The sequence below is a fragment of the Epinephelus moara genome, chromosome 14 (assembly GCF_006386435.1).
Source record: "Epinephelus moara isolate mb chromosome 14, YSFRI_EMoa_1.0, whole genome shotgun sequence".
Lineage (NCBI taxonomy): Eukaryota > Metazoa > Chordata > Actinopteri > Perciformes > Serranidae > Epinephelus > Epinephelus moara.
Window position 1 is genome coordinate 19,474,071 of NC_065519.1, and position 13,541 is coordinate 19,487,611.

The 13,541-nt window shown below is 42.5% G+C and overlaps 1 long non-coding RNA gene across 1 annotated transcript in view; it reads right to left on the bottom strand.

The window, feature by feature from the left end:
* LOC126401534 (uncharacterized) overlaps positions 1 to 13,541 on the bottom strand; it is a 221,419-nt gene that overhangs the window by 118,329 nt on the left and 89,549 nt on the right. Inside the window, exon 4 of the long non-coding RNA XR_007571086.1 lies at positions 5,192 to 5,259. This is a non-coding gene — a long non-coding RNA (uncharacterized LOC126401534). The remainder of the gene's footprint in view (positions 1 to 5,191; positions 5,260 to 13,541) is intronic.

Here is a 13,541-nt window from a genome sequence, read left to right on the forward strand (position 1 = left end):
AAATGGTGGAAAATCTATATAACCGGAAGTTATGGGTTCTTGAGGCAAATTTGTTCCTCATGAGGAGAGGCACCTCTGTGCAAAGTTTCATGTCTCTACGACATACGGGGCATGAGATACGCCCATTCAAAGTTTGCGATTTCAATCGGTTGCTATAGCGCCCCCCCTTTGGCCGATTGATGTAATATTGCTTCATTCGCATCCTCCCATGACCCTCCACCACTGTGCCAAATTTCACATGGATTGACCAAGTCAGTGAGGAGAAGAACGTGGAACAGACACACACAGTTTTCGTCATTCTATAGTAAGATAGACTTGACACAGAAAATAAAGCTAAACTTTTAGCTTCTGAAATAATCAATAAGGTAACACTGCTTCTTGTATGTAAATGTGCACAATGTCTCTCTTAATGCGGAGTCAGACAGCAGCTCTGCAGCTCTGCTCTCTGCTGTGGTCACATTTTAGAGAATGTCATTCATATTCTTTCTAAACAATGTATTATTTCAGTCACCAGCAGCCAACCCTGTGCCTCCCTGTGTGTATAACAGGCAGAATGTACGTGTGTTGTGAACCCGCCTATGCAGACACATCTTACTACCTGAATAATGCGCCCTTTAAATAGCAGGAAAGTACAGTGCTATTCTGACTTTAGATCAGGTTGTTTGTTGCTTTCTGCTGCCTCAAAATAGCAATACACTGACACTGCACCTGACCAGACCTACACACTCATGGGCGCACGTACCTTTGCAACCTACACAATGTGGGCGCTTGCTGTGAAAATGACAACTGTGTGGTTTGAAACTCGCGATGAGAGCTTTTGCTGTCCACCGCTTTGCACCAGGTATGAGACAGGGCCTTTAGCATTTCACTAGACATGCAGGGATAACTACTAGGGCAGTTTTAGTGGTCACATTAGATCACATACTTTATATTCACCAGCAAGGTGTCTTTGCAAACACTGACATTGAATATATATCATTCCAATCAGATGACAATTGCAGTCAACAAAAAATAAGACTGCAACTAAGATTAGCACATCAATGAGCCGTCTCTCAAAACTATGAATGCCTTTTACTGCAAAAATTAAACTACTTAAAACAAACATATTCGTATTGGTACCTTGAGCTCATCTCTCCCTATAAGAGAGTCCAGATTTTAGGACACTCCGCTGGATTCAACAGAGAGAAGTTGATGCAAGTTAATGGAGATTTCTCTGAAGTCAGCGTACTTGAAATCTCGACATGTTTCCTCTCAATACGCCGTTTTCCTTTCTCTCTGATAATGACACATGATCCTTTTCTTCTCCTGTTTCTCCTCCATCTTTTTATGATTATGATTCCTCTCTTAGATCATCTAAATGGCTGTGGCAGTAATTGCTGTGTGGGCATCATTACCCAAGAAAGCATGAATAAGACACAGTAATGAGCAAAAGCCCCGGAGCTCGCTAGACCGTTGATCAATACCATTAAACAATGTGCACTTTGAGCCGAGCTGCGTTCGAGAGCTCCAACACTCAAATGGATATTCCTCATAGCACTAATGGCTTTGAACTAGGCCTCCATTACCATGTATAAAACGCTGCTTATTAACATAATCAAATCTCTCTCTGTGTTTTTTTGCGTCAGAGATAATATGAAAAGACAGGAGGTTGCTAATGTAATTAAGCGTATGCTATAATTACTATCCCCCGATCACATGACCTCTTCTCCTAACAAAGCTGAATAAATAGTCCCATTACCCTGACTACTGCGTTGTGATTTGGTGCATCGCCGCTTTACATGTTGTCTGATGTTCGTATGTAAACAAGATGGCTCCAGCACGGCATGCCAATCCCGCTTTTGGATTGCAGTGCGAACACACCAAAAAACTCGAAGAAATGCAGAGAACAACACAATTCAAGAGGCAAAAGGCAGAATTTATGCCTCAAATTATAAAAATTCTAACACAAAAAATCCGTTTCTGTTGCAGCCAGAACCAGCAGGACTGCAGCAAGGAAAGCCATTATGATCAGTGGGTTTAATTACAAACATTTTAATTTGCATCTCGGGGCTCTATTCATCACATCCATCTCGGCTAGCAGCCCCGTTCTCCCTCCATATGCCCAATAAATAAATAAGAAGCTAAAAGAGATTCTGGGGCCCGAGAAAAAGATTATTATTTCAGTAACAATTACCAGGATGCTAATGGCTATTGTATTGATTGCTCTGCCCTTTGAGATCAAGGTCATATGAAAATGTAATCAAAAGAGCTTTGATAATTCCTGCTGAGCCATGAAATTAGAAAATGGAAGAGTGAAGCCTGGCTGAAATGTCTTACCTCCATTAAACTTGACTGGAATATGTCCCGCCACGTACAGTAAACATCATTACACTCCTATAAAACTGACTTTCCTCACATCTGATCACTACTGTAACCTCTGTGTTAAGATATGTGGATGTAAACAAAATATTTCAGTCTCTAGATTATCAGAGTTTACATGGGAACACAGGGTGTGTGTGTGTGTGTGTGTGTGTGTGTGTGTCAGTGTGCAGCGGAGACAATACGCCCGCTAGTGTGTGTTGCATCATCATTAGCGCGCATCTTTTGTGTTGCTCACTAACTTTAATATGATGTTAATGTGACGCTGAGAGCTAATAGTATGATTGATGAGGTCGTGAAACTGATCAGTGAAACTGTGTCAGCCAACAGTCACCAAAAGTACAATGAATGACTGAACGATAACGATGTGTCCTCATGACTGCAGATGGTTCTACTGTACGGCGGAATTAAACAATGGCCTCATAAATAACCATTTAACCCTGGAAGCGTTTGCTGTCATTCACATTTTGAAGTCATTTCCACAACTCAAATGTGAAATTCACTCATTAATTCACCGAGGCAGACGCTCAACCTCGGTATATCTGCTCTGTCAACTCATTAAAAGCACATTCTTTAATAGAGGGTTGTCCTGGAAATGAGATGTGGTTTGCCCATGTATGAAGATTTATGTTGTTTGTAAGTGCAACTACCAGCGCTGGCTGTGTTTCTGTAATGCGGATAATTGTTGTGGTATCACTGTCAGCAACCTGCAGTAGGTAATGTGTAAAAATAAACGACTAAAAATAATTCCCAGGCAGGTAAGGAACATAATTTAGCCGTATGTTTTGACGCACAGCATCTCCTCTAATGCAGCACTAAGAATTCATACACTAAGTAGACGCCAGCCCCAGCCCTGTGCATGCCTATACCCTCCAGACATCCTCCCCCGTATCCCAGAAACCTCTGTGTGTTTAGGAATCAGGCTCCACCATGACTCTGCGTAGCGCCTGGGAAGATAACGCCACACGTCCAAAAATTTCCATCAATGGCGGCTCAACTCCTCCGCAGCAACTCTCTGATAGGTTAATCCCTGTATCACACTTCAGCACCAGTTCACTAAGCGGCTTAAAAGGACACATTAGAACGATGACAATGACCTGCTAATGGTGTTACATTTCTCTGAAGCATTATGAGCTATCTTTGTCACGTTTATCTTATAATGAGATCTGTCAATTGGGGGGAAGAAGATCCCGTGCAGCAGCCAAGGACGTTGATATTTCACATAATAAATAATGACCTAGAAAAGGGAGAAAACAAACCTTGATCCCTCTCCCCTGATCTGTTTTCTTTGCAGGCGACAAAGCGGGCAGCCCCACGGAGGCCTTGGAGCTCAGTGTCACCATTTAGATTACTGGCTGCCGTGCAGACCCGAGTCCTCAGGGCCACCACAACACCCCCAACCACACCATGTGTGATTGATGACTGCCGGTTCCCATGGGCACCTTACAACATTTCCTCAAGCAATGTCCCCTGAAGAAAATGTGCTATAATTCATCATGCTATTACTGTACCAAGTCCAAACAGTAATTTCGTCCCCTCTAATTTCATTATGGTGAGCATTTTTATCCTCCTGTATGCTTTTATAATAGGGAGAGCACATCCAAGAATATGTTGCCTTACAGTTGGTCACTAATAAAGATTCTATTATGGGAAAAGGTACTTTAGATATCCGAGTAAAGACTCTCATCTACAGATGCTTTCTTAATTATTGCTAAATTCACTGGAAACTCCTAATCACTGTTTTTGCTAAGTAAAGCATTCACAAATGCATTTTGAGATAAACATCAGCTGATTCATAACGTGCTGCCATTTCCACATCCAAGTGTTTCTGCTAAATGACCATTTGGTTAAAACACTTGCCTTTATATTCCCCCATTTTGGCCCAGTGTGTAAGATTAAGGGAGATATACTGGAAGAAATGGAATATAATATTTATAACTATGTTTTCGGGAATTTAGAATCACCTGAAACTAAGGGTGCTTTCACACCTAACCTGTTTGGTTTGGTTAAAATGAACTCAGGTTCATCTGCATGGTCAGTACGGTTTGTTTCGGCTGTTGTGAAAGCCGTCAATCGAACCCTGGCATGGACCAAACAACTGAACCGAGACTGCTCGAAAAGATGGGTCTCTGTCCGCTTCCAAACAGACTCTGGAAGCAGTATAGCAGGATATCAACAGCTACACCAATAATAAATCCATCTGCTGATCGCGAAATCTGTCCACGATCACATAGCTGATCCCGATAAAGGCCATGTATATCCCACAACCTATCCATGCTAATGTATACATGTAACACATATGCACATCAGTGAAGGTATTTCCCTGATTCAAAAGCTAAAACTACCGTCATTGCATCCGACTCCATGTACTTTGTTTGTTTATTCAGTACATTAAAAAGTGTGTGACAGTGATCCCACTGTATTAATAAGCCCTGAATCATTACTGTACAAGAACCCTTCTTTTCATGCTGTCTCCATGATAGTCATTATTCCCAACATGCAATTGATTTGCAGTCTAATAATAGCCTACTAATAATGCTTACAATCAGTTACTTCTCTATGAGCTCTTTGGAAAACTAAAGAACATAACATGAACACTTAAGAAGCATTAAAGTGCTGGTGTATAAACTTCTGATGATGCAGCTTGACAAACACCAAAACTGTCCAATAATTGAGTCACCTGTCAGTCAGTACAACTTCATGTTTACTCCTCTTGCTTTGTTTGCAAACAGTCAGTGTGAACAGGAACCGAACCAAAACTAAAATGCAATAATGTATTATTTTTGCCTCTGGTGCGACCAAATGAACCAAACTACAGATGTGTTTTTGTTACCTTAGAATGAGCCGTTTATATCTGCATACGAAGGAGGGTCCTCTTCCACAACGTCCACCATGTTGTTTCTGCAGTAGCACAGAAAAGACAAATCAAACACTGGCTCTAAATAGGATCATTCCCATATTTGCGTTTTTGCATTGGCCACCATAGATCTCCTGCACACTTGGCACATGAGAGAAGTTTCAGTTGATTACGATCTGCAGCCCTCACTGATGCCACTAAATCATACAGACTAGACCTTTAAATTACATTTTTTTTCCTACCATGCTGCCTAGAAAGGTTTGACATTTACATCTAGAGTGGAGTGGACCAACCTTTTATTTTTTTTATTTTCTATTTTTACTATAGGTATTATTTTTTTTGTAAACGACTCATACTGTGCTGAAGAATACTGCAGATGCAGGTGCATAGGATTTTCTTAAAGCTTTTTACACCAGAAACAACATTATGTAGTGTAGCTCTCTTTCTGCTGACAGGGAACTGATGCAAAGTATTTGTCAATACATGGTAGGAATTTTTTCAGAATGTATGTAAAATCTTCTATTTCTTGTATTTGTTGCCTAGTTAGCACATTAGCCTTGAGATAGAAGCTAATGCAATAATATTAAACAATGAAACATTAAGAAAAGTTTAAGACAAATATTACAATTACTTGTTCATTTATATCTAATACTGTCAAAGTTTCTCCTTTTACTGAGAAAGTTTAAATTGGGATGGGAGTGATGGTATTTGTGGATGTTTGTTCTCTTTATTCGAAATTACCAAAAATTCAATAAACATAATGTGGAAAAAGAGGAAAAAATGTAGTTTTTATAGTGCACTGGCTGATTCTCTTCTAATTTGACCAAGTTATTTGTTGAAATGACAAAAATTAATCTTAACATCTTTTTATGTGACAAATCTGGCCCTCAGTTGGGTGCGGAGTGGCCTTCTGACCAATTCACAATTAAAATAAATTGATTCACATTGGGATTTTTTTAAACATTAGATGAAATAACATGCTAGAGTGCATAATAAAGCATCAACATACTGTAGAGCTTGTTTTTCTGACCCCCCACCAGAGGTCAGAGCTAAGCCCCCAGTGTCCTAAAATCCTAGGAACGCCCCTGTGCACACTTCATCTATGTGGAGATGCTGTGACTGGATCTGCTTTTATATTCAGTTTATCTGATACGTATTGGTAATGTTTGTTTACACAATGGCCCCAGGCCTCTTGACATTTTGGAAAAGTAGTCACCAGGTAAAACATGTTGAGTATCCCTGATCTATGGTCTTAAGTTAGTAGCTAAATCAGGAAACTGAAAATCATGACTTTAATGACATAAAGGCAGCTAAAAAAAGGCAATAGAAAATAACAGTTCTTGCTTAAAGTCAGTTAATACACTGATGAATAGCTGTGGAGAATTAAATGGACAATATAAACATACCAACGCCAGAGACCACTGATGTGTATCTTACTTTGCACGAATTTTACAATCTTATTTTATTTAAGTGCCCAACATAAGCAACAGAGCGACTGCTCAGAGAGAGTAAACAGAAAGCAGAGTTATGGGAAGGAGTGGGAGGAGAGATTGATGGTTGAAATGACCGAGCAAAACCATGTCAATTATGCATCATGTTTTTTACATGTCCTCTGTATATTAATTATTCCGTCTTTGTTATGCATTTTACGTGGGTTACTGCACAGTAGCAATTAACTTTGCTCAAGCAACCATTTGGGTGATTGAAGAACAGACTTAATGGGATGAGAGGACTTTGTTGTCTTGTTCTCTCTCTCTCACACACACACGCACACACACGCGCGCACTGTACACAAGGTTAAGACAAGACACATTATCATTAGTTCTCAACATTATGTATCACATGTCAGTATGTTTGTGAACATCCATTTGAAAAGTAACACATACTATATGTGCACACGTATGGATGCACATATAGTGTCTCACACACACACACACACACACACACACACACACACACACACACACAGGAAACATAAATAAACACACTTACCCAGACAGTAGTATCACTGTCTAGGACACTAATCCAAAAAGCGCTAAGCTCTATTACTTTTAATTATTCCTGACAGCCTCTTGCTTTAATCTACACAAAGCACGTGCAAACGAGCTGTTACACTCTGCCTCCAAGAAAGGGGGACAGGAGAGGACGGCAGGCTGCCTGCCTGCCTGCTGAGAAGGCCTTCTCTGTGCATGACATGGACATGGGCTTCGGTGACCCGGCTGGCGCTCGCCTACGTCTCCTCGCCGGCTGAAGGCTCTGGGGCCGCCATGTGGCATCTGCTGCCATGGGGCTGGGCACGAGGCTGGGGCTGGGGACTGGCCCTCTGTTCACCAGGCCTGTCTGTAGAGCTGTAGCACATTTTCTGGGACCTGGCGCCCGCGTTACCAACCAAACCAATTCTACAGAGGAAGTGGCAAGGTCACCCCTCGCTCTGCCTGAAAGACCTCCACCTGCCACATTCTGCTCGGCTGTCATGCTACACGGAGAGGGGTGGGGGTTGGGGTAGGGGGCACTTTGTTCAAAATTCAAAAGGTAATCCATTGTGCACACTGTCTCCATACACAATGTAATTCACTGCCGTGATACTTCTAATAAATAAACAATGTGCAAATTATGTAAAAAGCATTCTTCATTAGAGAAGCCAGGAATTTTGTGATGCATTAGCGTCCTCTAACTATAATCTGACAATTTAATCTGAAAGCACAGAATCGACTCCACACTGGTGCTCAACGGCTCATCATTTATCATGATCTGAGTGACATCTATAGTCTGATCCAGCGTGGTGAAGTTGGTTGATAGAACGCATTCATAATGGTAGCTATTCCCTGGTGAGGGAAGGGGGCGTGTTTACCCCTGAAGGTTACTTCTTGTAAATCCTTGCATAGTTTATTCAAATAGTGCCCTAACCATGGTCTCCAGGATTCTCCCCTTACAGCAAGCAAAGCATGACCTTTACATTTGACGCTTGACAGTTCTTCAGATTCGCCCAACCAGAACAGATTAATGCATATTTATGTGTTTGGTACTGAGCAGTGGATGCTCTTTATCTCTTGGAGAACAAAAGACAGAGGGCTCTTTGCAGACACACACGTGCACACAGTATGCATCCATAAATGTAAGTAGACATCAACATTATCTGCATACTGAAGATTTGACCTGGCAGGAACAAACAATGCTGAGATATAACATAGCTGAAAATGTAGGGTATATAGTAAAAAATAAAAATGATAAACTTACTGAAGCACACACAACTAAACCCAGTTTTCATTGCTCCTTCCTTGTTTTTCATGTTGCCATGAATAGGTGGCATAAAGCAGGTATGGTTTCTACATAGTTGGTCCATTTTACACACTGGCACCTGGTCGGGGGAGGATGCAGCCAAGATAATCTATTTAGATTGGCCACGTTGAAGGCTGTCATTTATCATGAGCGTATAGCCCCTCCTCAGATGGCAGTCTCGCTGCTCCAGCCAACCAGAGTCGAAGTCCAGTGGCCTTTACGTCTGTCACAGCACATGGATGACTGTGAATCTACCCCGTCTGGTCGGAGGAATAAAATTCCACAGCTCGAGGAAGGCCCTGGCAGACATGAAGATTTCACTGAGACAACATCGGCCTTCTTTTTTCTCACTCAATGCCACTCCTTGAAAAGCCCATTCCCCAGAGATTGAAAGCATCTGTATTTAAAAATACCATGGCAGAAAATGTTTCTGCTGTCACACTCTGCTATAAAAAGGGGCTGCATTTAAACACAATAAAAGGAAATTAAAGATGGATGAGAAAAGGCAGATGTGAGGTTTTACACTCAACACTGCAGAAAATAGCAAGGATATTAGCCCTCGTATTCCAGCCTCTGCTGTTATATTTGTGCAACGGGTGAATAATTTATTTCCATGCTCGTGTTCATACACCCTCTTCATGCTGTGTGTATGTTTGTGTATGTTCCTGTGTGTGTAAGAGGGAGAGGGATAGACACACACAGAGCATGCATGTCAGTGTGTTTTACGCTCATCATCGTATAGACTCAAGGTTAGCTGGGTAAGGTCCAAGGAAACAAGGTGCAGCAGTCTAAACACAGGCAGCCTTTCACCTCCATCTTATCAAGGTCTGAGATGAGAGGCAGGACAGAATTAGAAAGTTAACCTCACCCCCTCCAGATAGAAAGCACCGGGGAGCCAATGCAGAGCTCACATGCAGCAGCGGTAGCCCTGTAGCTCTCATACATAATGTTAGCTATAGCATATTCCAGCAAAGTGGAGCAGGCATTGAAGGAGCAGTTGTTTAAGGAATAATCATTGACAAATGGCTTCCAGTGGAAGCTAAAAATGCAGATCACGTACACTTTCACAAAAAGCTATTCCTGCAGAACAATTCTGCACCATTACCGAGCCACCCACTACTTGGACGTAGTAACCTCCACGCCTCAGTACCCGGAGTTCTCTGGCGCAGCGAAAATCTAAGCGGCCACATGTGTGGGAGCGCAGAAATAGTGCACCATTAAAAGGTCCTGACTCACCTTGTTTTAAGTGCAAGGTCTAATTGCCAGCCTCTTTTCCAGAGGGCCAGAGCAGCAGCTGGCAGCAGGCTGTATCTACAGGGATGGCCATTAACGACGGTGCAGCTAGCAAAGAAATAAGGCCTGCAGACCCTGGCTCCCTCGCAGACAGTCGCTCTATTCTGAGATGGGCAAACACCACAGGAGACAAATACACCGAGAATGCCCTCTGTGACTTCTCACCATACGTTTGACTCATAAATGGTGCTATTATTCCAGCTCCGCTTCGGTCAATCTTAAAGTGTCTCATATAAAAGGAGTCATTATTCAGTATGTGGTCCCCGCTTGTTTAGTAATTCAAATTAGTAACTCTTTAGCCCTGCGCAATCCCCCAGAGACTCATTTTAGCAAGATATTAAAAGTAGTGATAAAGATGAACAGCAGTGTGTACTTTCTTCTTCAAGTGATGCACTGTTGCTGTTAAAGGTTAACAGCTGTAATGGAGCTTATTTTAGACAAACCAAACACGGGACATTTATATAAAGTGCAAAGTACAATGTGTTCTCTGAGAACTATCTCTCACTTAACTTTCTCTTCTGCTCTGTTGTTTTGCAAATTTATCTGTCACTTTTTGCACTGGGTGTGTTGGAGGTGTTTGAAGGTTGGATGCAGTCAGATACAGATGAACAATGAGACAATGCATCTAAGATAGATTGTTCACAATAAAGAAAGAGAGAAACACAGACAGTGGATAGTGGTCCAGGTTTCCAGTAAAAGCACAAATTATTTACCGTTTCAGGTACAGTACTTTGTGTTCAGGGCACGGATGGCTGAATGTACAAGGTTTATATACACTCCAGAGCCTCCAGGGTCTTAGCCCACAATTCATAGCGGACGCCTCCTTAGGGCACAGCTGACCACATACACGTCAGGAGCAGGAGGCCGTCCCACACAGTGCAAACACAGCACACTGTTGCCTTTCTTTCTCCGCTGGCCTCGCATGGCAAAAACACCCAACACGGAGGTGCAACTGACTCCCACACTGGCTCGCTTACTGTCACCTACATGCACCCTCACTCAATTACTCTCATTCGCAAAACAGCAAACCCGCATGGAGGTTCTCAAGGAGGGTTTCGGCAACAGTGTAAATGACCCCAGCTTAGAGATGCTTTACTCCAGCTACTTAATCTAACTTCTGCCACACTGCAGGTGGGCTGAGAAAATCTCAGCCTGAAAAAAAAAAAAAAAAAAGAAACTGCACAGATTTTAAACCTGCGTACGTAGTTTAACAGCAGAAATGCTGAGACTCTGTCCAGCTGGCCTTGTAAAAGTCACAGGCACCAGTGAGGGCTAGGACAACGCCATTTGTCATAACGTCAGCAAATTCAATAATTAATGGGCCGTATCCTATCACAGCTCTCCAGTTTACCCCCCCTCAGTCTCAGTTCTCTGTCCCCCCGTGTTCAGGAGCATATTGTAGTCTCTCTCAGTGGTCTACCATGTTTAATTCCTCATCATTAAGAGATGTCCAGTTGCACCCAGACATTTATTTGCTCACAATGACAAATGTACACACACTGTTTGCATTCACATGGGCTTCACGTGAAGCATCCATCCCAGAGGGAACCAGCATGGGAAATGCAGTTATTGTCATAATCTGCATGTGCTTTGGCACAGAGGGTGAAAACCTTAATGTTTCTTTGTATTTGTTTACTCTTCTTGATTAATACGATGTGATAATGAATTAATTTGAGTTCGGATTTAATTATATACAGATAGCTAGGCCTAAAATAAGACAAAGATACGTCTGATACACATTTTCACCACTGAGAATGTGGATGTATGTGTTTGCACGGGTCTATGCATGTGTGTATGCATCTGTGTACGTGAGACTGAGCGTATGTGACCCTGGATTTGATCAGCTGTAGCAGGCTCTGTGTTTACAAGGCCGAAGGAACAATGACAGTGTGTGATTAGGGGCAGGCAGGCCAACAGGGCCCGTCCCAAACACAGCTGGCACCAGGGACTGCGAGGTGAGCTGGGAACCACCACATCCCTTTTGATTAATGTGAGAGTGAGCGTGGGAGACTGGGAGGATGGCGGCACTGTGCCCCGCTCTGCTCTGCTCCTGCCAAGGAGGTGCATGTAGGTGAGGAAGGTCCACCATTGGCCCACATGTCTCACTGTTGAGCGTGTGTGTGAGTTGTGATGCGGCTGACAGTGGAAGGGAGTTGTACATGTTTAATTAAATCTCCAGTCCCACGATCTCTCAGTTCTGACAGAGGCCATTTTGAGCATACACTTAAGGTGGAAAACAAGGATGAAGAGCGGCCTGTTTCCTAATGCTGTGTATCATCATTTAAAGACTTAAATCACAAACAAATATATAACATGAATAGGCCCCAACAGTCTGCTCAGATACAGGCTCAGATTTGAACATTTGGCCTTCACCAGCTAGATAAGGAATCTATTATTAGTAGTCTTAACTAAGAGCTGTAACCAGCTGGTTATCAAGTCAACGATCTAGCTTGCAGTTGTTTTCACTGGCACTGTTATTTGATTTGACAACTGTCTTTCAGAATTCTGTCTTTATAATACTGTGTCTGCTAAATCTGGTATCAATACAAAGCGGAAACCTCCAAGGCTGAAAAATGAAGCCAGTGCGGAAGTGCGACGAACTGTAGTTCACTGAATGACCACTTGAGGCTTGCTCCAGCGCCAGCCTCTCATCCAAATATGGCCACTCCTATTTACAAAAAACCAAGATGACAACCGCTAAAATGCCGAACTCAAGGCTTCACAACAGCAGTCCACAAACCAATGGGTGACAGCACGGTAGCTACAACCATTATTTATACAGTCTATGATCAACATACTTTACTTCACTCAGTGGAATAGCTCCCCATCCTGGAATTGAGCAAAACTGCTACTGTATAATGAAAATGTTCTGAAAATATGAGATTTAATTACATAAAGAAACAAATACTTATGTCACAACTAAAACATCCTGTTTAGGGATGCACCGATTGTGAAATTCTGGGGCTGATAGCCAATACCTATACTGATGTTGTTTAGCCATTGTTTACTTTTTCCGTTGTTACAGCTAACATTATCTAGCTCATTGGTTTCCATCTGGTTCACCCACAGGATCCAGATTTCTTCTTACGCTAGGGCCACACCACCCGCGGAAGTGCTGCGAAGCGCAGCGCACCGAAATTCTTGCGCGCGCCGGAGCATTTCCGTTCACACCAGACGCGCATTTCTCCACGCTGGTCGACAAGCGCTTCTGCTCCCAGCTGTTTTCTCCGTCACATTTGGGACTGTTTTTCCATCATGGGTAAGTAAATAACCTCATAAAATTATAACACCATGTTTTCCTAACAACTGTACATGTATGTGCACTTCTTAGTAATGACTATTATCCGTGAATGAATGTCCACAGTAGGCTGGTAGGCTACATACACACACAGAGGCTGCATACACACACACTCTCTCTCTCGTGTGTGTGTGTCTTCATCTCTCTCGCGCTCTGTTTAGATAACACTGACAATATGTATATAAACACACACATACATATATGTATATATGTATATATATATACACATCGCATTTGTCAAACGTGGTATTTTATTTTGAAATTCGTTTGATTCTGAAAATTGACCGGATTCTGTTGTTGTTACTTTGTTTGATTTCCTGCCTAGCTTGACACATTCCCTCGCGGCTCGCGCAGAAAATAAACCAGACGCCGAACTGATCGCTGCAAATCGTGAGCCTGCCGCGGAGCTTCCCGGCGCGGCGCGGCCAGTGTGGACAACACAGTCGGTTAACATGG